A 25,649-nucleotide genomic window follows, 5' to 3' on the forward strand; every position below is an offset into this window, starting at 1 on the left:
AGGTACTTATATAACGCCGTATATTTATGCAGCACTTTACATATATACTGTATACTTTACTTATATTGTACATTCACATTAATCCCTGCCCTTGCAGAGTTTACAATCTAAGGTCCCTAACTCACATTCATACATACACACTAGAGCAGTGATGGCGAACCTTGGCACCCCAGATGTTTTGGAACTACATTTCCCATGATGCTCATGACTCTGCAGTGTATTTGAGCATCATGGAAAATGTAGTTTCAAAACATCTGGGGTGCCAACGTTCGACATCACTGCACTAGAGCCAATTTAGCCAGGAGCCAGTTAGCCTACCAGCATGCCTAAAATAGTTTTCCTAACTTCTGTTCATTAGGCCATATGCTATAAAGTTAGTAGCATGACAACAATTTCCAAATGCCCATTCATTTAATCATATAAAATACTAAAGGAAAAAATCTCCAAAAAATTAAATTAAATTAAAAATTAAAGCTCATTTTAATATTCTCATGTTTGTCACTCCTCTTCTTCACACATTTGAAAATGATGAATGGGTGTCCTATGTCTAACTAATTCTATTTTACCATCCTAAATTCAGCTGCCATGTTGATTTTTCCCAAAGTGTGTGGTACAAAAACTGATTAAAATAAATAATCTGCACTTTGTAAAGTATTTATTTAGTAAGGGAAGTAAGGGGGGAACCTCTGAGGGAATCAAGGATGGAGAAAGATCTGGGGTCCTAGTGGAAGACAGACTGAGTAATAGCATGCACGTTCAAGCTGCAGCTACCAAAGCCAGCAGACTATTAGCATGCATAAAAAGGGGATATACTCCAGAGACAAAACTATAATCCTGCCACTTTATAAAATTCTGGTCCAGCCACATCTGGAGTATTCTGTTCAGTTCTGGTCACCAATCCTCAGAAGGGATGTGATGGAGCTGGAGAGAGTCCAAAGAAGGGCAACAAACCTAATTAAGGGATTGGAGGACCCTAATTACGAAAAGCGACCATAAGCACTACATTTATTCTCGCTGGAGATGAGACACCTGAGAGGGGACATGATAGCAATTTACAAATACCTCAATGGTGATAGCAGCATAGGGAAAAAACTATTCAGTCTCAAGGAGTGTAAGACGACAGGTGGCCACACAATGAGATTAGAGGAGAAGCGTTTTAACCTTAAGCTTTCACTGTCAGGGTGGTAAGAATGTGGAACTCTCTTCCACAACTGGTCATGTCAGCAGGGAGTTTTGATATTTTTAAAAGACTCTTGGACATGCATTTTAACCACTTGCCGACTGCCGCAAGTACATATACTGCGGCGGTCAGCCCCGGCCAGGCAAAGTGACATACCGGTACGTCACTAGCCTGGGAGCCAATAGCGGGCGAGCGCGCGCCGCCGGAGGCGTGCTCCCGCCCTGGCTCGTTCCCTAACAAGTCCGCGCGTGTGACCGACGGACCCGATGTCCGCCGGTCACTCACGATCATCCGCTGTGAAGGGAGAAAGGCAGGCGGCTAATGTAAACAAAGCCGCCTGTCATTCTTCCCTGTGTAACAACAGAGATCTAACGGTCCTGCTATGTAGGACCGTAGATCTCTGCTGTTACATGTAAAGCCACATCCCTGCACAGTAAGAATCCCGCCCCTAGGGACACACTTAACCCCTCCTTCCCCAATAAAGTTAACCCCTTCCCTGCCAGTGTAATTTTTACAGTAACAGTGCATATGTATAGCACTGATTATTGTAGTAATGTCACTGGTACCCCCAAAAGTGTCAAAAATGTCAGTCAAGGGTCCAATCTGTCCGCCGCAATGTCGCAGTACCGCAAAAAAATCGCAGATTGCCGCCATTACTCGTTAAAAAAAAAAACAACAAAAATTACAAAAATCTTTCCCTTAGTTAGTAAACGCAATAACTTTTGCGCAAACCAATCAAAATACGCTTATTGTGATTTTTTTTTACCAAACATATGTAGCAGAAAACAAATTGGCCAAAAATGTTAAAAAAATTTGATTTTTACATTTTTTTGGGGGGAATTTCAAATAAAAAATGTGAAAAGTATTGTTATTTTTGCAAAATTGTCGCTCTTTTTTTGTTTATAGCGCATGATCAAAAAATCGCACAGGTGATCAAATACCACCAAAAAAAGCTCTGTTTGTGGGAAAAAGGGACATCAATTTCATTTGGGTACAGCGTCACACAACCTCGCAATTGTCCGTTAAAGTCACGCAGTGCCGAATCACAAAATATGCCCTGGTCAGGAAGGGGGTAAAATCTTCCGGGGCTTAAGTGGTTAAAGAAGACAATATACAGAGATATGGGAAATGATTATCGTCACTGACACACACACACCAACACAGGTTGAACTGGATAAACTATTGTCTTTATTCAAACTTAACTACTTTGTTACTATGTTACAAGTCTACATCAATAGTCATCTGAAAATCTATCCCATGAATGCAGAGCAGTTGTTATGACATGCCTGAATCGGTAAAACTAGGGATGCAGTAGTGCTATTTGTTTACCACTTTACCTGTCCTTGGCGAATCTTGACACAGAAGATTTACAAAGATTATTTGTCCAAAAAGTATATCTTATTCAAAGGGGATCTTTATAAAAGATGTCCTTTAATACTATTTTAAAATGATTGCTGTTTATTAAGTGATATTTAACTGGCCCTATGTTTACATGAGACGTAGACTAGGATTGAGCCATTTTATGTATTCTGGTTGTTTAAAAGATTTAAGAAGGCATGATGTAACTAACCAGTGAAGGCCACAAGTTGTGTGCAGATGTCTAATTGTCAACAACAACCAGACAGATAATTCCATTTCCATAACATTGGTTTTAAAAAACAAAAATTACACATTTATAAAGCACAGTGGTTTGTTTTACAAATGTGCATGTTACTTGCTTCAACGTCAAATGAATGAACGTGGAAACAAGCCAAGAATAAGGACAATTCAATCACAGGACACGTCAAAATCATGTAAATGGCCTGTCCTCAAATCATGAAGTATTTTATGTAGAATGACAACATTGCAAAAATAACCATATATAGCTTTATACAGGTGGTCCCATGGTTTCTTTGATGGCCAGAGTTTCTTAAAACCTTTTTAATATCTGATCCTTTAGAAATGCACCACTCCCTCCTTATAAGGTAAGACTTATTACCTAAGGTCCATTTACATTTTCCATTACAAAAACCTAAATTAAAAATTTAAAAATTACAATTTTATTAGGGACTGACTTATGAGAACAAATGACACAAATACTGATATAATGCCAGAAATAATTGAAAATGTAAAAAAGATCAAATTTTAGATCAAAATGAAGTTTTTTTCAGTTTGGAAAGGCTTCAGATTAGTTTATGTGTACTGGTTAAGTGACTATATTTAAGTAGATTTCCTCCAATTTATATATAAATCAACTTACGCTCCACCCTTTATTTCCCTTCCATGTGTTTATTTATAATATGATTTTGCAGTATTATGTCTGAATTGTGTTTGCTGACACTGGAGATTATTGTATGGTAGAATCAGATTTGACACAAGTGGATTCCACTAGGCTGGCCTCTACCAGAACACTTAACAATGGCAATTATTTAACTTTCTTTTACATCCAAATCGTTGCTGCTTTATAGAAAGGTTATGTGTGTAAAGTGTAGGAAATGTTGTCTTGTATATAAGTTCATCTGCATTTCATTACACATGCTATTAAAATTAAGCTTTCACCATGTAGATAAAAAATGCCTGTATGTTGCAAGTCTTCTTGTGCTCACTGGAGAAAAAAAAAGGAAATGATATTTCAAATAAAGCACAGCATGAACATTAGTGACTTGCTAAAGTTTAAGGGCTTTGCCAAAACGTATTTTAACTCTTTTTTTCTACAAAGAAAGCTCTAACACTATGCAAACCCATTGCTCTGCATGCATCTTTAACCAGTGCTTTTCATTACCTGCTCTTTTCCATTGCACATCCCGAAACGTCCAAACGCTGCTGTTAAAATTTTATTTCAATTAAATAAGATGTTCTGTACTACAGCAAATCGTCTTGAGTTCTGAAGCTCACAGAGATATGGTTACCCACTCTTAGCTCTTTGTGTACATTCTCTATATTTATTTAATTTTCCAGTAAATGTTGTGGTATATCAGGCCCAGAAAAAAAATAAAAAACCTTAAGATGTTACAATAGCTTTCCAAAAGGTCAAGACATTTAAAAAAATGTTTAAAATGAGGCAAACAGAAACATATTCATAAGATGTATTTGAAGCAAAATTTTATTTTTTGACAATGCAAGAGTGGTTTAAGTGAGACAATAAATTAGGTCAGTGCAAAGACCAATTTAGCAGATAACCATGTTTTTTGTGTTTACTAATTCTAGGGGCCCTGTACAATTATACAATAGTACATCTGTAATGTAATATTGCAACAAATACTAGCAAATTAAATACACTGTACTTTCTTCCTAAAAGAATGATTACAATTCTAATGCAATATAGTTAGTTGTCCCCACTCTTAGTGCTAAGCATGTTTGTAATAGGCTATACATAATTTTCCACTCCTGTACTATAACCCCCAAACACCCATGGCCCAGACACCACATACTTCAATGTAAATCCCATGTGCAGCCCTTTCATTGAAGACCACAATTTGTCCTTTTCTTTACCATCTGTTGTAAAAACCCTGTTATTTACACATACTAATGCAAACTGAAATTTAAACACAAGGAAATAACTTAGAATAGGACCTCATCTCTTTTTGGGTGTCTCTATCCAAGGGTGTCTCTTTAGCAAATCCATACAGTTTTAGGAATTATTTGCCACAGAAAAAATGTTTACTCGTTAAACAAAGACTGAAAATAAATATGTAATAAAAAGATACATGGATGTAAATCATTATTTTAAAAAACATTTCAAATTATGCTCAGCATGGGAAGGAGAAAACAGCTACGAATATTGCACTAGAGGTGCACTTATCCGTAGACTAAGGGTACATAAAGCTAAAATGGCTTTTCTCATCATTTCAGATGTTAACACTTTTTCATGCACATAAAACATACATTCTTTTGTGTGTCATTTTGTGTGTGTGTGTGTGGGGGGGGGGGGGGGGGTTGTAAATACATAAGAATGGTCCAACTTTCCTTCATTATCAACTTTACTTGGCATAAAGCAATGGAAGCATAACTAGGGTTAACCACTGCACTGCTTAGAAGAAGTATAGTAAGTATAAGACATTCTAAGAATATCTCATGATATTAGTATTATGTATACAAAATCACAAACTGGACATCAGGTGACGGTTGTTTTTGAAAATCCCACTTAGTTTCAGGACTTAGGGGTCTTTTGACACAAAGCTGAGATTTGGTGGAAGGTTTCCTAAAGCCACATATATCTGACTAGAGGCATAAAGGTTTCTCTGGCACATCTACAAACCCTACCAAATCTACTGACTATCCCAAAGTTCTCTTCCTGAGACCCTTTAAATACAAGTAGGCACACTTGTTCCTTGATATCGACTTCGACTAGAATGGCTTTCCATGTGTTACTGTTTAAAATTCAGAGAAGATCTACTTGCTTTTTCTATCCATGTTAAAAAAAAGAATGCAGAGGCTGAAAGAAGTCCATCAGCAAAAAAAATACAGTCATACATATAATTAGAAAACGAGTGTGCTATGTGAAGTTGAATAACATCATAATATATGTGACCTTGACCGAGGTGAGTTATGTTTCCAATGTTTTGTTTCTTCAGTGAATATTGTGTGTTGTCAGAAAAAGTTGCTAAAATAAGCAAAAAAAAAAGGTAAACCAAAAAACACAAAATAAAACAACTGTAATGCATATTTACCGCAAATGAAAAGGTTGTCTCTTCTAAAATCCTAAAACTCATTAGACACTACTAGTTGGAAATGTACTCTCCAAGTAAATATAAAAATTGTGCATTTAAAGGAATTCAATGGGCATAGCCTGCCTTTGATAGGGGATAACTTTAATCTTAGCATTCATCTTATGGACTTGTCTGTACCACTAGCAAAATTCTTTATCATTTAAATTGCAATATATATCTCCTCAATACTCCAAGTGAAACAAATTAATGAGCTACCAATGATAGCAAGCAAATACTGCAGCTGTTCCAAATGCAGAAACTACACTTGATTTACTTTAACCTGAGCTCTCTGTGTATGGCAATCAGAATCCATGGAATATCTAACAGGGTCACTGGACGTGTTGTTTAACTTCCTATCTCTGCTTCATGTATTCCCAAACACATTGATATGTATGTTAAGTACAGCAAGTAGCCAGCACTGAGTGCATCTGGGAATTGCTCTACTGCATTAAAAGCAGGGGTTCAAAGATTTCCAACAACAGAAACTGAAATGGATTGGTGTATCACAGCAATGCCTGGATGAAAGATTGAAGTACTGAGAAGGCAGGTTGTGCTCCCTGTATGTAACACCAGATTCATTTTCAATTCTGACTGGTATGGACCCTTATCAATTTAATTTTCCTTTGGTGTTTATAAAGAGCATTGCGTAGGTTTCAAAGTACAGTAGCTGTCCAGTCTGCTACCTTATTGAAATTCTGAAAAGCCAGCTTTACGTAAAGCGCAAAAAGGCAACACGCTTCAATAGACAGCACTGCTCAAAATGCACAGTTTATACCAACAGTGTATGTGTACATCTAATGCTAAGCTCTAGTATGTCATTTAGAAAAAAAAACTTTTACATGTTGAGAAGTTGTCATTAACTAGTGTACCATCACCTATAGTTGAGTAAATGTTAATAGAGAATACCTGAGCCATGTGGATGGTCATGGTCAGCTAAGAAGTTATCTTTTTACTTTTCAGTGCTTTAGCTCTTCAGACTGATTCTAATTCAGTTTCTATGTTATTGTTTATTTCACAGCTCCCCTGTGAAGCGTCAAATGCTGATGTTCCGTCAGTTCTAAACTGTCATTTATATTTGTCATTCAGTCCTTGTTAAAAAAAATAAAACAGTATTCCGCCTGCATCCGTGAGCTACGGTGGAGAATTCCCCATTGTAAAATTAATCCATTTAGATGGAAACTTCTGTGTCACTCCCCTGTCTAAATTGGCAGATCTGGCTCTTTTGCAAAAACCAATAAAGTGTGAACCTTGATGCATCTGCCAATCAAACTCATCTTTCGTGAGCGAAGCCAGATGACAATAAAAGAGCGGAGATGTTTCTGATTGGATATTCTCATCTAAGCATGTCAGCTTGCACCTGCCATGCTTGGTGGTACTCTGTGTCTAGCTAGGACCTCATTATGGGGCACTGGAGTTTTCACATTGGGAAGTTATTTGCATTCATTTATACTATTTACAGTTCTGTCATTCTCAAAGTTGGCTAGCAGAAAAGAGTTATTTGTTCCCTTTAGCTTAGTGTCATTTATAGGTCTGTTTTCTGAAGGCAACAAAAATTCCTGTACACATACTGAATATATGGTTTCAAAGTATGTCTGTCTTCCAAGCACAATAATGACCAATTTTTTAGACTAAATAAATGTACAGCAAAATGTTTGCCACAGTTATGTCACTAGCAACTAGGAACCCTTTACTGTGAGCAAAAGACCAGCATGCACATATAATCCAAAATAATAACTATTTACTGTAGAAAGAAATTACATATGCAGAAATATTTCTACTTTTCAAAAATTAAGGAAATCTTCTTCCTTATAGAGCGGTATACCATGTCAAGAGCTGGAGTCAGAAACACTTAAATTTTACCACTAGTCTCAAAAAATGACCAGTGCTAAAATATAATGAGGAAGTCTTCAAAAAAGGAAGAGGAGTTTGTTTTACCAAGGATCCATTTTCAGAAACGCTAACCTTGGAATGTTGGAGCATATCTCATTCACCTTTACATTTAGTTACATCAAAGAAGGCTGGTACATGGAAACAAACATTGCAATGGTGATGATACAATAATGGCTTACCCAATGACCCTAAAAAAACAAGCAAAGTACCGACCTCCAAGACTGCTGAAACCCTCTTTCCATGGGACAGTTAGATCAAAACAATGTTGCTACTCAAGTCTACAGGCACCTATATCCTAGCTTTTACATTCATTCAGGTAATAGTGTAGCAAGTGGTACGATGTCGATAGCCACATTCAATGGGGCATATTCTGCAACATTGTTATAGAAGATTCATCACTCCTCGAAGTGACTAGGTGGTTGGATTAGGGTGACTGAGTTATCAGTCTGGCCATAAATGCCACATAAGAAACATAAAAGGATCATGTCAGAAATAGGTGCTCCTTGGAGTCTGCCCTTTTTATTATTTTTCTGTTTTTCTTTTAAATATTTTTGTCTGAGTATACTGCATTTTCATCCCAAGCATTAAACAAAATTCACTTACTGTTGACTGTTAATTTGTTTTGAACTTTTCTCCTGCTAATTTGAGGTAATTTCCGGGGGGTTCTTGATTTTACCATAAAATTGAATACTGCTCGCCTGAACCTTTGTCACATCTTTATTACATCTAAAGATTTCAAATATGTTCACCCTGTCTCATCTTTAAACATATTGGACTAGGTGGGACTTTAGATGAGACCCAAGCTGGTGTTGCCCGGCGTCTCCATCCCTATAACAAAACACAAAATGAGGTTGAAGGATTGTAAGAGGTGCATGAAAGTCAGCCAGCCCCCAGTTTGATGTACTCACCTTCCAGTCTGTCACCAACCAAATAAGACCTGTCTCTTGGTACAAAGAACAGGGGTTTAGTTGACACACATTTGCAAACGCATGTGAAAGCTGCAGAGCCACGTCACGGCACCCTGTTTAAATCTGCAGTCCTACACTCTTAATCTAGTGTCCTCACACTGGAGGCACATGGCCGCTAATGGGTGGATGGGGAACAGGTGAGAGGGAGACAGCCCAACCTCCCCCAACCCATCCCCATGCACGACTGGCTGTTGTCTCAAAAGGTTCAAATAATTAGGTTATAATATAACCATGGTGCAAACTGGAGAAGACCAGCTGAAAAGCATTACACCTCCATCCCCTTGGTGGATGCAGTATATGGATAGGAAGGGATTTTATATATGGGGCATGGCCTGTAAAGCACACTGCCTTTGAAATCCCTTATTTCCTTTGGGACTTTATATGAGACAAGCAGGTCATGCTATTGGTCTCCATCCCTGTATACGGAAAACACTAGGGTCAAATCAAAACTTCATCCACCAAAAACGCACGAAAATCGCACGGTGGGACTTTAGATGAGGCACCAAGCTGTAAGCAAGGCGTCTCCATCCCTGGTTGCTTTAAACATATTGGACTAGGTGGGACTTTAGATGAGACCCAAGCTGGTGTTGCCCGGCGTCTCCATCCCTATAACAAAACACAAAATGAGGTTGAAGGATTGTAAGAGGTGCATGAAAGTCAGCCAGCCCCCAGTTTGATGTACTCACCTTCCAGTCTGTCACCAACCAAATAAGACCTGTCTCTTGGTACAAAGAACAGGGGTTTAGTTGACCCTGTTAAAGTCCCACCTAGTCCAATATGTTTAAAGCAACCAGGGATGGTTGCACCCTGTCTCATCTTTCCTCAAGGCTGTACATATAAAGATCCTGAAGTCTCTCCTGTTATAATTTATTCCTCAGACCTTTCATAGTTACATAGTTAGTCCATCTAGTTCAACCAATAAAATGGGGAAAAAAATCATACAATCCCATTTACACAATCCTATACCTATAGTTAATCCAGAGGAAGGCAAAAAACCCCAGCAAAGCATGATCCAATTTGCTCAAGCAGGGGGAAAAAATCCTTCCTGATCCCCCGAGAGGCAATCGGATATTGCCTGGATACTCTTTACCTATAAATGTTAGTATCCAGTTATATTATGTACATTTAGGAAATAATGCAGGCCTTTTATAAAGCAATATACTGAGCTGCCCAGAACCAGCTCTTTATGGGAGTCTTTTCCACATTTTTACTGCTCTTACTATGAAGAAATCTTTCCGTATTTGGAGATTAAACCTCTTTTCCTCCAGACATAAAGAGTGCCCCCTTGCCCTCTGTGATGACCTTAAAGTGAATGACTGAACACCAAGTTCACAATATGGACCACTTATGTATTTATACATGTTGATCATATCCCCCCCCCTTAATCTTTTCTTCTCAAGAGAGAATACATTCAGTTCCTCTAATCTTTCCTCATAGCTGAGCTCCTCCATGCCTCTTATCCATTTGGTTGGTCTTCTCTGCACTTTCTCCACTTCCCCAATATCCTTTTTGTGAACTGGTGTCCAAAACTGAACTGCATATCCCAGATGAGGTCTTACTAAGGATTTGTACAGATGTAAAATTATGTCTCTCTCTCTCTCGCTTCGGAAACTGCAGCTTGGCATTGCATGCTATTATTAAGCTTATGATCCACCAGAACACCCAAGTGTGTCTTGCCTACAGTCAAGCATGGTGATGGGAGTGTCATGGTCTGGGGCTGCACAAGTGCTGTTGCCACTGGGGAGCTACCGTTCATTGAGGGAATTATGAATGCCAACATGAACTGTGACATACTGAAGCAGAGCATGATCCCCTCCCTTCAGAGACTGGGCCGCAGGGCAGTATTCCAACATGGTAACGACCCCAAACACATCTCCAAGACACTATTTTGTAAAAAATGATTCTTGCACTGTCTTGGGAACGCTCTATGTTTTTCTACCCCTGATGCTGCTTGTACGATAACTGGTACCTACAACAGTTTAGTTTAGCAATGGTGGGGGGGAGTACCGCGCTTCAAGGGTGGTAGATGTGTCATAGAGTAAGCTCTTATAGATTCAATAAATATATGCTAATAAATAATGTAAGCTCTTTCTATTTTTTTGATCAATCTATTTTGATACAGTATATGAAAGTGGAATGATGATATCATAGGCTTTTTGGCACTTGCACTTGGAAGTATCACTATTATTGGCATTTAAGGCTGATAGATATTATTTGTATTATTGCACAATCCCACAATATTTAGAATTATAAGCATCTCATTATTTATTCATAAGTAATACTATTGCACTTTATATTTATTGTGGATATAGGATTTGTCACACATAAATCACGATATACATTTTAATTTTAACTAAGTTTGCACATCACTTATTGATATATATATATATATTTTTATACAGTTTTATCTTATTAATTGAGTGTTATATGTTCTTATATCAGTACATTATTCATCAACAAATATTTATTGAATATTTAAGAGCTTACATTATTAATTAGCATATATTTATTGAATTTATAAGAGCTTACTCTACGACACATCTACAACCCTTGAAGAGCGGTACTCCCCCCAACCATCACATCTCAGAGACAACCACTGCCTTGCTAAAGGTAATTGACTGACAAAGCATGTCTCCAGATCTAAAACCTATTGAGCATCTGTGGGGCATCCTCAAATGGAAGGTGGAGGAGCGCAAGGTCACTAACATCTACCAGCTCCGTGATGCTGTCACGGAGGAGTGGAAGAGGACTCCAGTGGCAACCTGTGAAGCTCTGGTGAATTTCATGCCCAAGAGGGTTAAGGCAGTGCTGGAAAATAATGGTGGGAACACAAAATATTGACAATTAGGGCCCAATTCGCACATTTCCACTTAGGGGTGTACTCGCTTTTGTTGCCAGCGGTTTAGACATTAATGGCTGTGTGTTGAGTTATTTTGAGGGGACAGCAAATTTACACTGTTATACAAGCTGTACACTCACTACTTTACATTGAAGCAAAGTGTCATTTCTTCAGTGTTGTCAATGTTGTCAATAAAATATTTACAAAAATGTAAGGGATGTACTCACTTTTGTGAGATACTGTACCTCCTCATAAAAGGAAATTAGATTTGTTTGACAACTTCTGTGTTTCAATGATTCCATGATATCGGTTGCTTAAAATATGTTTTTTCCAGCAAGAACTCATCTATGTGGTCTTTTAATAAACTCGCCAGTATTTTCCTATCTATAGAAGATAAACTAACAGGTCTATAATTACTTGGTAAACTTTGATCCCTTTTTAAATATATAGGGTCCACGTTGACCTTACACCAATCCAATGGTGCTATTTCAGTCATTAAAAAGGCCATAAAAATGAGAAACAATGGCTTTAAAAAATGACGGAGCTCAATTCTTTTAGGATCCGTGGGTGAAAGCCATCTGGTCTAGGTGCCTTATTTACCTTTATTCTTTCTAAATATTTCTGGACCATATCACCCATTTGCCAGCGGGGAACCACCTGCGATCACTTCCCGTGGAGACAGAATAGCGGTCTGCTTTTGTAAACACAGCAGACCATTGTTCTGTCAGCAATCAACACAGGGCTCCTGTGTTGCTTCTATTTAGGAACACAGGTCCCGGTGTTGATTCCATAAGCCCATCCCCCACAGTTAGAAAACACCCCCTAGGCATACATTTAACCCTTTGATCGCTCCTGGTGTTAAACCCTTCCCTGCCAGTGTCATTAGTACAGTAACAGTGCATATTTTTAGCACTGATTACTGTAGTAATGTCACTGGTCCCCCCAAAAGTGTCAAAAATGTCAGTTAGGTGTTTAATCTGTCTGCCGCAATGTCGCAGTCCTGCAAAAAATTGCTGATCGCTGCCATTACTAGTAAATACATAAATAAATAAAAATTACATATATCTTTCCCCTAGTTTGCAGATGCGATAATATTTGCTCAAACCAATCAAAATACACTTATTGGGATTTTTTTTACCAAAAACATATAGCAGAATACAAATTGGCCTAAAATGATGAAGAAATTTAATTTTTACTTTTTTTTTATTTGTAGGAAAAAAGGACATCAATTTTATTTGGGTACAGCGTGGCAGGACCATGCAATTGTCTGTTAAAGTAACGCAGTGCCGAACTGCAAACAATGGCCTGGTCATTAAGGGGGAAAATCTTCTGGTCCAGAAGTGGTTAAAATCCCCCATTACTATCACTGTCCCAGCCTTTGCAGCCCTTTCTATCTGTGCAAGGAGCTAAGTCTTCACACCCTCATTAACACTGGGAGGTCTGTAACAAACTTCAATGATTACTTTTGTAGTAAGCACACCCATGTGCAGTTCCACCCATAATAGTGCAGACTCATCACACTCTCCATAAACTAGGTCCTATTTCACACTCACTTTGAGATCTCTTCTCACACAAAGACAGACACCACCACTTCTCCGTTTTATTCTGTCTTTCTGAATGAGAGCATAGCCAGGAGAATTAATAACCTAGTCGTGTGAAGAATGAAGCCAAGGTTCAGCAATACCAATTAAATCATAGTTCTCTTCCTGCACCAAAGCGTCCAACACACCTATTTTTCTTGGCAAACTTCTGGCATTGGTGAACAAACACTTTAATTTATTGTCACATTTTGCACACTAATTTTGCATATTTTTATAGTACAAATAGTACCTTTTCCAATGGTTGTTTGTAACATGGGAACCTTCCGATCACCTGCCATAGCCCCCCCCCCCCCCCCATCTTTCCCTATTCCACCCACCTATAGGGACTGACCCCTGTCTGACCTGTCTGCCCCATCATAATTTAATTCACTCTCCCTCCTCAAACCTAGTTTAAATACTCCTCCAGCCTTCCCATAAATCTCTCCCCCAGCACAGCAGACGTCCTTCCATTTAGGTGCAAACCATATTTAGCTTATACTGTAGATTGTACTCCAATGAAAAGTCAGCCCAGTGCTCTAGAAACCCAAATCCCTCCTTCTTACGTGAGGTCTTTAGCCATGCATTCAGATCTCTAATCTCCCCATGTCTTTCCTGTGTTGCACATGGCACAGGCAATATTTCAGAGAAAATCACCTTAGAGGTCCTTCCCTTCAACTTGCAGCCTAGTTCGTTAACCACTTGCCGACCGGGCCATAGCCGAATGGTGGCTACAGCGCGGACATCTTATTCTGGGAGGGTGTAAAAGACCCTCCCAGAATCACAGTAATTGTGACTGAAGTGTCCATTGGACCCGGCGCATCATGGATCGTGGTAAAGGGCCAATGACAGCAGCTCTTTACCACGTGATCATCATTGGATGGAGCGATTAGTTGTCAACATCATGTCTCAATCATGTCTTAATTGTGACTCAATCATGCCTCAATCATGCCAATATGTGCCTCATCCGTGCCTCAATCATGCCCATCTGTGCCTCAGTCAAGCTAATCTTTGTCTCATCCCTGCCTCAATCACGCCAATCGGTAGCATATCCTTGCCTCAGTCATGCCCATCCGTGCTTTAATTATGCCCATCTGTGCCTTAATCATGTCAATCTGTGCCTCATCCGTGCCTCAATCATGCCCATCCATGCCTCAATCATGCCCATTCATGCCTCAATCATGCCAATCTGTGCCTCAATCATGGCCATCCGTGCCTCAATCATGGCCATCCATTCCCTTTAAACATTCCCATTTATGCCTCATCCGTGCCTCAATTATGCCTCATTCATGCCAATCTGTGCCTCATCCATGCCTCATTCATGCCCAACTGTGCCTCATTCATGCCCATTCATGCCACATCCATGCCTCATCCGTGCCCACCCATGCTACATCCATGCCACATCAGTGCTCATCCTTGCCACATCAGGTCTCATCCATACTACATCAGTGCTCATCTGTGCCTCAGCCATTCGACATCTGTGCCACATCAGTGCTCATCCATGCCACATCCATGCCACATCCGTGCTCATCCGTGCCATATTAGTGCTCATCCGTGCCATATTAGTGCTCATCCATGCCACATCCATGCCATGTCAGTGCTCATTCGTGCCACATCCATGCCACATCCGTGCTCATCTATGCCACATCCATGCCACATCAGTGCTCATCTGTGCCACATCCATGCCACATCAGTGCTCACCTGTGCCACATCCATGTCACATCAGTGCTCGACCATGCCACATCAATGCTCATCCGTGCCTCATCCATGCCAAATCAGTGCCACTAATGTGCTTATCAGTGCCCAACAGTGCCTCACAAAAGTGTAATGGGTAGTCAGGAAATTTGATTTGTAATTTTATGTACATAGAGCACCTAACGGTACTCCCTAAATTTTGCATATCTGCATGTGGACAGGCTGTGTAAAATTCTCACACACATGGTTTTGTCATACTCAGGAAGAATAGCACAATGTATTTTTGGGGTGTCATTTTTGCTATGTACATGCGTTAGAAATATCTTATAAATGGACAACTTTGTGTAAAAAAAAAAATACGTTTTCATTTTCCTTCCACATTTTCCAAAAACTTGTTGAAAAAAATGACATTTTCAAAAGACACTTGTCAGGAAATTATATGTGTAATTTATGCCCCTAGAATGCCTGGAGGTGCTACTCTGTATGTGGCCAGGCTGTGTAAAAGTCTCACACACGTGGTATCACCATACTCAGGAGGAGTAGCAGAATGTATTTTGTGGTGTAGTTGCAAGTATGCCTATACAGTGTGTGAGAAATAACTTGGTAATATGACAATTTTGTGGAAACATTTTTTAAATAATAATTTTGCAAAGAATTGTGGGAAAAAAAACACAACTTCAAAAAAACTCACCATGCCTCTTACTAAATACCTTTGTCTACTTTCCAAAAAAAGGGCTATTTGAGGGTATTGTGCTTTACTGACTTGTTAGTGTCTCAAAAATGAGATAGGCTGGCAGTACATCAGGTGTGATCAATTTTCAATGATTGACACCTTATCTTGTAGACTCTATAACCTTCACGAAGACCAAATAATATATACTTATTTGGGTTATTTTTTACCAAAGATATGTAGCAGTTTAACTTTTGGCCAATATTTATGAAGAAAAATTACTAAATTTGCAAAATGTTAAAACTGAAAAAAAAATGCATTTTGTACAAAATTTTTAGTCTTTTTTCATTTATAGCGCAAAAAATACACAGTGATGATTAAATACCATCAAAAGAAAGCTCTATTTGTGTGAAAAAAAGGACAACAATTTCTAATGGTTCAGTGTTGCATAACTGAGTATTTGTCATCCAAAATGTGAGAGCACTGAAAGCTGAAAATTGGTCTGGTTAGGAAGGGGTTTAAGTGCCCAGTGAATACGTGATTAAATTGATGCTTAAGGAGCTTCCACCTTCCATATATTTTGTCATTGATTCCAATGTGGACCAAGACAGCTGGGTCATGCCCAGCCCCATCCTGTAATTTATCAATCTGGTCATCCACATGCCAAACCCTGAGATAGCAAACCATTTAGTTGAGGTTGATCCTGGTGGCACATTATTCTAACAGTCCTTCTGATTATATAATACACTTTTACCACCAACTGTCTAGGTCTTCCTGCTCTACCCTCACCACCCTTACTAGATGGGCTTCTCTCATAGCTGTAAGGGATAGCAGTGACATCTAGGGCTGCCCCCTCTGAGCTTGCACCTCCACTTCTTGACCCGAATTGGCAAATCTGTTTGGGTGCTCAAACACAGGGCTGGCATTCCTTTTCTGTGATCCCCTACCACTCCCTCTGACTACAGTAACCCATCTTCCTACCTGATAATCCTGATTTATCCCTCCATTCTACACATCAACCTCAATAACCATCTGCTCAAGAACACCTGTCAAGGTTTTCAGTTCTGCCCAGTATTGCAATTTGCTCCTCCAGATCTCAAATGTGAGCTTCCAGAAGGGCAACCCACTCACATCTGTCGCAGAGGTATCCATCCTGGAGCTGTTGCTCCATTGTTGTATACATGAGGCATTCTGTGCACTGCACAATACCTTCATTCTTGCTAGCACACATTATCCCAGTTGCAATATTAATATTACTTACTGGAAATTTCAGATGTTACTTACAGGCTAGAAGACTCCTGTTTTAAACTCACCACATATTCAAATTTCCCACTTTGTCTAAGTTCCAGCAAGCAAAAAGGTGGGCAAGCTCAAGGATGAGCAAACTCAAGAGGAGTACTACAGAAAGTTATATATTACCTGTAGCACCTGTGACCAATTATCCACTCCCCTTAATTAGCAGACTTACACTGGTGCGACATATGATCCGACTTGTGAGAGCACAAGTTGCATGACATGTCAAATTAAATGTTTCCCTATGTCCTTCCTAACTGATCCGACACAAGTTGCTCAGAATATAGAAAAGGTTCCTGCATTACTTTGGTCTAAGTATGATACAAATTTAATGCCATAGAATTTAAGAGGTCACATTAAGACGGATCAAAGTTGGACTAAAGTCGCACGACTTTCATGTCGGAGCAGTGTGAACCTGAGCTGAAGGAAGGAAAGTGGTATTTAAAAAGTGACAGAAAAGGTGTTTAAAAAGTTGAAAGTAAAGACCCCCAAAGAAACTAAAAATGTAACCACAGCAATCATCAGCAGTCAAAAGCGAAACTGTTCTTCCCGCTCCACTCAAATTTCCCACTCTTCAGCTTCCAACCAGCAAAATGTGGCAAACCATTTCTGTTGCATGTCTCTGGACTTGTTCTAGCTTATCAATATCTTTTGGTAAGTGAGGTCTCCAGAATTGGACACAGTATTCTAAATTAGTGATGGACGAACATCGGTCGGGGCGGTTCGCGAACGTTATCCGCAAACTTTCTCAAATGTTCGCAAACCGCAAGTTTTTCGGCGGGCCCCATTGACTTTAATGGCAGGCAAACTTTAAAAAACTTTAGGTCATATTTGCAGCCACAAAATACTTACTAACTGTGCAAAAATAGTCCCACAACATGGACAGTCATAACAGAAGTATTGCTATTGGAAAAGTTGCCCTAAATTTTTTTTTCAGCAAAAAACATTTTTCGTTTTTTTTCTAAATCAGTCAGAACTGACAGCAGCCGGTAAATACATGTCAAATACATATAGGGTCCATTCACACGTCTGTAAAATGGGTCCGCATCCCTTCCACAATTTGGCGGCATGTTTACAGACCCATTGATTTTAAATTCCAGTCTGAAAAATTAGGCATTCACAGGATGAAGAAGTAAGTGTCGGCTAGTACAGGCACCAAAAATTAGCCAACAGGCGTTCACCTGACAGCAAAGAATGTTGTATTCTGTGGCTGAAGGTACATTAGGCATTCACAGGATAAATAAGTAAGTGTCGTCCATTGCAGGCCCCAAAAATTAGCCCACATGCGTTTACCTGACAGCAAAGAATGTTGTATTCTGTGGCTGAAGGTACATTAGGCATTCACAGGATACAGAAGTAAGTGTCGCCCATTCCAGGCCCCAAAAATTAGCCCACATGCATTTACCTGACAGCTAAGAACGTTGTATTCTGTGGCTGAAGGTACATTAGGCATTCACATGATACAGAAGTAAGTGTCGCCCTTTCCAGGCCCCAAAAATTAGCCCACATGCGTTTACCTGACAGCAAAGAGCGTTGTATTTTGTGGCTGAAGGTACATTAGGCATTCACAGGATACAGAAGTAAGTGACGCCCATTCCAGGCTCCAGAAATTAGCCCACATGTGTTTACCTGAAAGCTAAGAACGTTGTATTCTGTGGCTGAAGGTACATTAGGCATTCACAGGATACAGAAGTGAGTGTCGCCCATTCCAGGCCCCAAAAATTAGCCCACATGCGTTTACCTGACAGCAAAGAATGTTGTATTCTGTGGCTGAAGGTACATTAGGCATTCACAGGATACAGAAGTAAGTGTCGCCCATTCCAGGCCCCAAAAATTAGCCCACATGCATTTACCTGACAGCTAAGAACGTTGTATTCTGTGGCTGAAGGTACATTAGGCATTCACATGATACAGAAGTAAGTGTCGCCCTTTCCAGGCCCCAAAAATTAGCCCACATGCGTTTACCTGACAGCAAAGAGCGTTGTATTCTGTGGCTGAAGGTACATTAGGCATTCACAGGATACAGAAGTAAGTGTCGCCCATTCCAGGCTCCAGAAATTAGCCCACATGTGTTTACCTGAAAGCTAAGAACGTTGTATTCTGTGGCTGAAGGTATATTAGGCATTCACAGGATACAGAAGTGAGTGTCGCCCATTCCAGGCCCCAAAAATTAGCCCACATGCGTTTACCTGACAGCTAAGAACGTTGTATTCTGTGGCTGAAGGTACATTAGGCATTCACATGATACAGAAGTAAGTGTCGCCCTTTCCAGGCCCCAAAAATTAGCCCACATGCGTTTACCTGACAGCAAAGAGCGTTGTATTCTGTGGCTGAAGGTACATTAGGCATTCACAGGATACAGAAGTAAGTGTCGCCCATTCCAGGCTCCAGAAATTAGCCCACATGTGTTTACCTGAAAGCTAAGAACGTTGTATTCTGTGGCTGAAGGTACATTAGGCATTCACAGGATACAGAAGTGAGTGTCGCCCATTCCAGGCCCCAAAAATTAGCCCACATGCCTTTACCTGACAGCAAAGAATGTTGTATTCTGTGGCTGAAGGTACATTAGGCATTCACAGGATACAGAAGTAAGTGTCGCCCATTCCAGGCCCCAAAAATTAGCCCACATGCATTTACCTGACAGCTAAGAACGTTGTATTCTGTGGCTGAAGGTACATTAGGCATTAACATGATACAGAAGTAAGTGTCGCCCTTTCCAGGCCCCAAAAATTAGCCCACATGCGTTTACCTGACAGCAAAGAGCGTTGTATTCTGTGGCTGAAGGTACATTAGGCATTAACATGATACAGAAGTAAGTGTCGCCCTTTCCAGGCCCCAAAAATTAGCCCACATGCGTTTACCTGACAGCAAAGAGCGTTGTATTCTGTGGCTGAAGGTACATTAGGCATTCACAGGATACAGAAGTAAGTGTCGCCCATTCCAGGCTCCAGAAATTAGCCCACATGCGTTTACCTGAAAGCAAAGAACGTTGTATTCTGTGGCTGAAGGTACATTAGGCATTCACAGGATACAGAAGTAAGTGTCGCCCATTCCAGGCCCCAAAAATTAGCCCACATGCATTTACCTGACAGCTAAGAACGTTGTATTCTGTGGCTGAAGGTACATTAGGCATTCACATGATACAGAAGTAAGTGTCGCCCTTTCCAGGCCCCAAAAATTAGCCCACATGCGTTTACCTGACAGCAAAGAGCGTTGTATTCTGTGGCTGAAGGTACATTAGGCATTCACAGGATACAGAAGTAAGTGTCGCCCATTCCAGGCTCCAGAAATGAGCCCACATGTGTTTACCTGAAAGCTAAGAACGTTGTATTCTGTGGCTGAAGGTACATTAGGCATTCACAGGATACAGAAGTGAGTGTCGCCCATTCCAGGCCCCAAAAATTAGCCCACATGCGTTTACCTGACAGCAAAGAATGTTGTATTCTGTGGCTGAATGTACATTAGGCATTCACAGGATACAGAAGTAAGTGTCGCCCATTCCAGGCCCCAAAAATTATCCCACATGCATTTACCTGACAGCTAAGAACGTTGTATTCTGTGGCTGAAGGTACATTAGGCATTCACATGATACAGAAGTAAGTGTCGCCCTTTCCAGGCCCCAAAAATTAGCCCACATGCGTTTACCTGACAGCAAAGAGCGTTGTATTCTGTGGCTGAAGGTACATTAGGCATTCACAGGATACAGAAGTAAGTGTCGCCCATTCCAGGCTCCAGAAATTAGCCCACATGCGTTTACCTGAAAGCAAAGAACGTTGTATTCTGTGGCTGAAGGTACATTAGGCATTCACAGGATACAGAAGTAAGTGTCGCCCATTCCAGGCCCCAAAAATTGGCCCACATGGGTTTACCTGACAGCTAAGAACGTTGTATTCTGTGGCTGAAGGTACATTAGGCATTCACAGGATACAGAAGTAGGTGTCGCCCATTCCAGGCCCCAAAAATTAGCCCACATGCGTTTACCTGACAGCTAAGAACGTTGTATTCTGTGGCTGAAGGTACATTAGGCATTCACATGATACAGAAGTAAGTGTCGCCCATTCCAGGCCCCAAAAATTAGCCCACATGCATTTACCTGACAGCAAAGAGCGTTTCTATTCTGTGGCTGAAGGTACATTAGGCATTCACAGGATACAGAAGTAAGTGTCACCCATTCCAGGCCCCAAAAATTAGCCCACATGCGTTTACCTGACAGCAAAGAACGTTGCATTCTGTGGCTGGAGGTACATTAGGCATTGATTGGACAAATAATTGTCGGCCATGAAAGGCCCCAAAAATTAGGCTTTTAATGGACATGAAATGCCTTTTATGCCGCTGTATTTACCGAAGACAAGGACCATGAATTGTTGTGGGTGGCTGGCGGTCTATATTTGTGGCCTGTCATGAGGAATTTAAATCAAACATGGTCTACTGGTCACATGTGTTTAATTCCTCTGAGATCCATGCCTCATTCATTTTTATAAATGTGAGGTAGTCTACACTGTCATGAGCTAGGCGAGTGTGCTTCGGACCTCGGCGGAAGTCCCTTGTGACGAAACGCGTCAGGACATAGGCACGCTGTCTCCAAGGCAACCTGTGTCGTCACGACCGGAATCCGGAACTCGCCGCTGGGAAGCTGTGGGAAGGTCCAACAGTAGCGGTGAGTCGGCCAGAACGCCTTGGTTGCGGTTTTATGATTACATTGCCTTGTCATTTATGTTTTTGATGTAAGCAGATTGGATTAGGGGGGTTTTGGTGTTGTATACTGTGTTGTGGAATAAACTTGAAAAGCAGTATTACACTATTGTGCCTCCTATCCTATCTTTATATTTGGTACGGTCCGGTCTCTGAGAAACACCAGACAACAGTGGTTACCTGCAGATTAGGAGGGTCCCTGCTCGAGGTCACTAAGGGTACAAGCAACCTATGCTTACAAGCGAATGACCAGTGGTCATCTGGTGAGTGCCCATTATAAAGGGGAGCACATATGGTGTGGTGAAGGCGTGTGCTGGATCTGTGTTCAGAGCACTGGGAGTACCATCGTTTACTGTGAAATCTTGTTTTACCATCAAAAGGACTGAACATTTTTAGACTCATTTGCACATTATTTATGAGGACGATTATGATTAACAATATGTACACACATATTGAGCGCTGCTGAATGCCATTGATGTTAGGTTGATTTTAGTATTTATTGCATTTTTTCTGCATGTCCCTAGGTGAGTGTTGGGCTTACTGCGACTTATGCGTTGACTGCAAAGGCTGCAGATGGCAACACTATTGTCAGCAGCGGACACATTAAAAAAAGCCTCAACTCAAGCGGAGGGTATATGGTGGTGGTGGTGTTGGTGGTGGTGTCTTTGGGGGTGCACACAGCAGAGAGTGAAGAGGGTGCAGATAGAGAGGATGAGGAGGGTGCAAAAGAGGAAGGCTGAGTAAGCCACTCAACCAAGTCTGGTGCGTCCTTTGACGTAATCGAACGCACCTTCTTAAACTTCACACTTTGGCTCCGGCCTACTGCTCCTGCCCTACTACCCCTGCGGAAGGGCCTGCCTCTTCCTCTGCCTGTCATTTTTTAAATTACCCTTTGACAAAAGTCTCTAGAGAAGCGCAGTGTATGTGGAAAAAGGTATATAACACCCGGCTTCAATCTGTGGTTTTTGGGGGGGCCACTGGTCTATCACACCAGTTCTACAAAAAATTGGCTAGTAACTGTTGTCACTGTGTGTAGCACAGTTAACGCAGCAAAAGAGGCAACATTTTTGCAGGACACAAATACACTGTTATGAAAGTATACTGTTAGATAACACCCTGCTTCAATCTGTGGTATTGGGGGGGGCACTGGTCTATCACACCAGTTATACAAAAAATTGGTCAGTAAGTTTGGCACTGTGTGTAGCAGAGTTAACGCAGCAAAAGAGGCAATATTTTTGCAGGACACAAATACACTTATAAAAGTATCTGTGTCACTGACAATCTGTCCCTGCTCCCCACAGAAAACCTTTCCCTACACTGACAAAAGAGACAATATAGATATAGTACACCTATACCAAATACCAGTCCTTAAAATGACTTTTGTGGACCTATAACAGAGCCATCTGTGTCACTGACAATCTGTCTCTGCTGCACACAGCAAACCTCTCCCTATACTGACAAAAAGCAGAATGTAAAATGGCAGCCAGGTCAGGTCTATTTATAAGGTAGGGGGTATGTCCATGTGCTGAAATGTCTCAATTGGCTGTCCTGTTCCACCTGATGGATGTGTCATGGGTCAAAGTTCTCCCCAATGTAAACTAATATGGCCGCCGCGAACAACGCCATATGTTCGCAATGTTGGCAGACTGCAAACGAGCAAAGTTTGCCGCGAACCGACCGCCGGGTGAACCGCAAGGCCATCTCTATTCTAAATGAGGTCTAAATAGTGATTTTTTTTTAGGAGTATCAGGACCTCCTTCTTTCTGCTAGTGATTGATCCAGTAATGCACCCTAAAATGTATTTTGGCTGTTTGTTGGTCACACTGTTTGCTCATTTAGCAATTATCTGAAATGAACACCCCACTTTTTTCCACTGTGTTGTCTGTGGCCCATTTGGGGCTGTTTCTCCTAATTTTCAGTCCAATTTCTAAGTATCAGTGTCAGATATAGCAGTAAGGGGGGAGTCTCCCCAGTAGGGGCATAGATTCCAATAAAATCAGGTTTTCTTTGCTGTCTAGAAAAGGTTTACCTTCTCTGTCAAGTTTTTACTGCTGTTTGTGATCCTGTTGGGATGATTTCCCTTTACTTCCTGTCCAGGTCATAGGTGTCAAGGCATATTTAATTGCGTGTGTTATGTAAGACTATATTTAAACCAATTTTAAACACCAATATCTGCTATTTTTTCATGGAATATATTATTTTAATGTTCAAAGTTGTAATATATATGTGATATTGGGTTCACTGTGACATTTACTGCCAAAGTCAGAATCACATAAGAATGGTCATAAAAAAATAACACAAGTTGTTTTTACAGACTTTATGGTCATCGTTTTTAATAATTCTGTTTTTGCTGCAGTATTGATTGAACCTCCCCGAGTGTGATTCTTTTTACAGAAAGAACTTTTTCAATGCACTCACCAGTAGTTTGTTATAATGATTGCTCTTTTTAAAAAGGGAAGTTAACTTTTTCATATCTTTTGTGATTAAAACCCAACTGCTGTTCTGCAAACAGTCAGGAAGCCTTACAAAAAAGACACAACAAAAGACAACGTAATTATAGTGAACTTTAAAAAAATAAACTCAATTGCAAAAAAAAAGAAAATACCAAGGGACAGTGGAGTGTTCACAGCATACACTGATGGAAAAGGAACAAACCTTCCAGCCTCTACTTTATGCCCTGGCCACAGGCTCCTCCCATCCAAGTGACATAAGCAAGTCAGAATGCGTTTTGGGAATAGCGGAGACAAGTTCTCCTTTATTAATCCCACATGTGCAGAGCTTGATGACATGCCTGCTAACTCACTTCTGGTCTCCTGATTTTTCACCGCTGTCAAGTCCAATCACTCTAGTGGTTGTCTCATTCCCTCTGCCCTTACCCAGAGGTAGAAACTGGAAGGCTCATTTCTTTCCCCTCAATGCATGCTGTGAATGTGCTACTGCCCCTAGGGCATTATTCTTTTTTGAGTGGAACTAATTTTATTTTTTTACATCTTTTTTTTTCAATTTACTATGCTGCAGAGATATTTTGGGCTATTTGTTTTTATGTCTTTTATAGTTCCTACTCCATAACTACAGGACTACTGCTGCCTTGTTTATGTATATACTTTATATACTTTATACCTATACTTTGTATTCTCTGATAAATTTTAAATATTTTATTAATTTATTATATAGTACCTTCCATCCTGAGCACTTAGGTCCCCTTTACGTTCTGGCGCAGAGCCTTAAGGAAACTCTGTAACCAACTGAAAAATAGAACCGTGTAAAACAAGAATCCTTTATACGCATCTTTGCTGTCATCCATATTTTGTATATTTCAAAGCTATGACCGCTTTGGCTTCTAACATTCCTTATTGTGTAAATATCTGACCAGATTATTCGACCTTTGGTCACAAGTCCGGTAGCACACAACCACCAATGACACCAACAAAGCTTCTTGAGACCTGGGGACTCCTTTAGACAAGACTCTCACTCACTGTGTTGGTATTACATCCAAGATAAGTATTAGCGTGTAGGTAAGAAAACAGTGTAAAGTTTTTACAACTTTTTTTTAAAATGCAGACAAAAATGTACAGGATTAAAATATATGAAGTGGCTGCCTAATGTGCTTCTCATTTAAAGCTTTTTGATAAATGACTTCAGCAGGATCTGAATTACGTTTCTCACAATGATATAAATATATATACATATAATTTATATATTGCAGACCCATTAACTATTACTGCTTTAACCACTTGAGCTCCGAAAGGTTTTACCCCTTTTATGATCAGGTAATTTTTTGCTATTCAGCACTGTGCTCCTTTAACTGTCAATTGCGAGGTCATCAAACACTTTACACAAATACAATTATATCATTTTTTTCCCACAAATAGAGCTTTCTATTGGTGGTAATTGATCACATCTGGATTATAAATGTTTTTCTATTTAAATTAAAAAAGGCCAAAAATTGTGAAAATATATTTTCTACTTTTTGTTATAAAACATATTCAATAAAATCAAATATCTTCATAAATGTAGGTCAACATTCTGCTACATGTCTTTGGTCAAAAGAAATCCCAATAAGTGTATATTAATTGGTTTGTGTGAAAGTTATAGCGTCTACAAACTATGGTATATATATATATAGATATACAGTGCCTTGCGAAAGTATTCGGCCC

The sequence above is a fragment of the Pelophylax lessonae genome, assembly GCF_965119305.1.
Source record: "Pelophylax lessonae genome assembly, chromosome: 9".
Taxonomy (NCBI): Eukaryota; Metazoa; Chordata; class Amphibia; order Anura; family Ranidae; genus Pelophylax; species Pelophylax lessonae.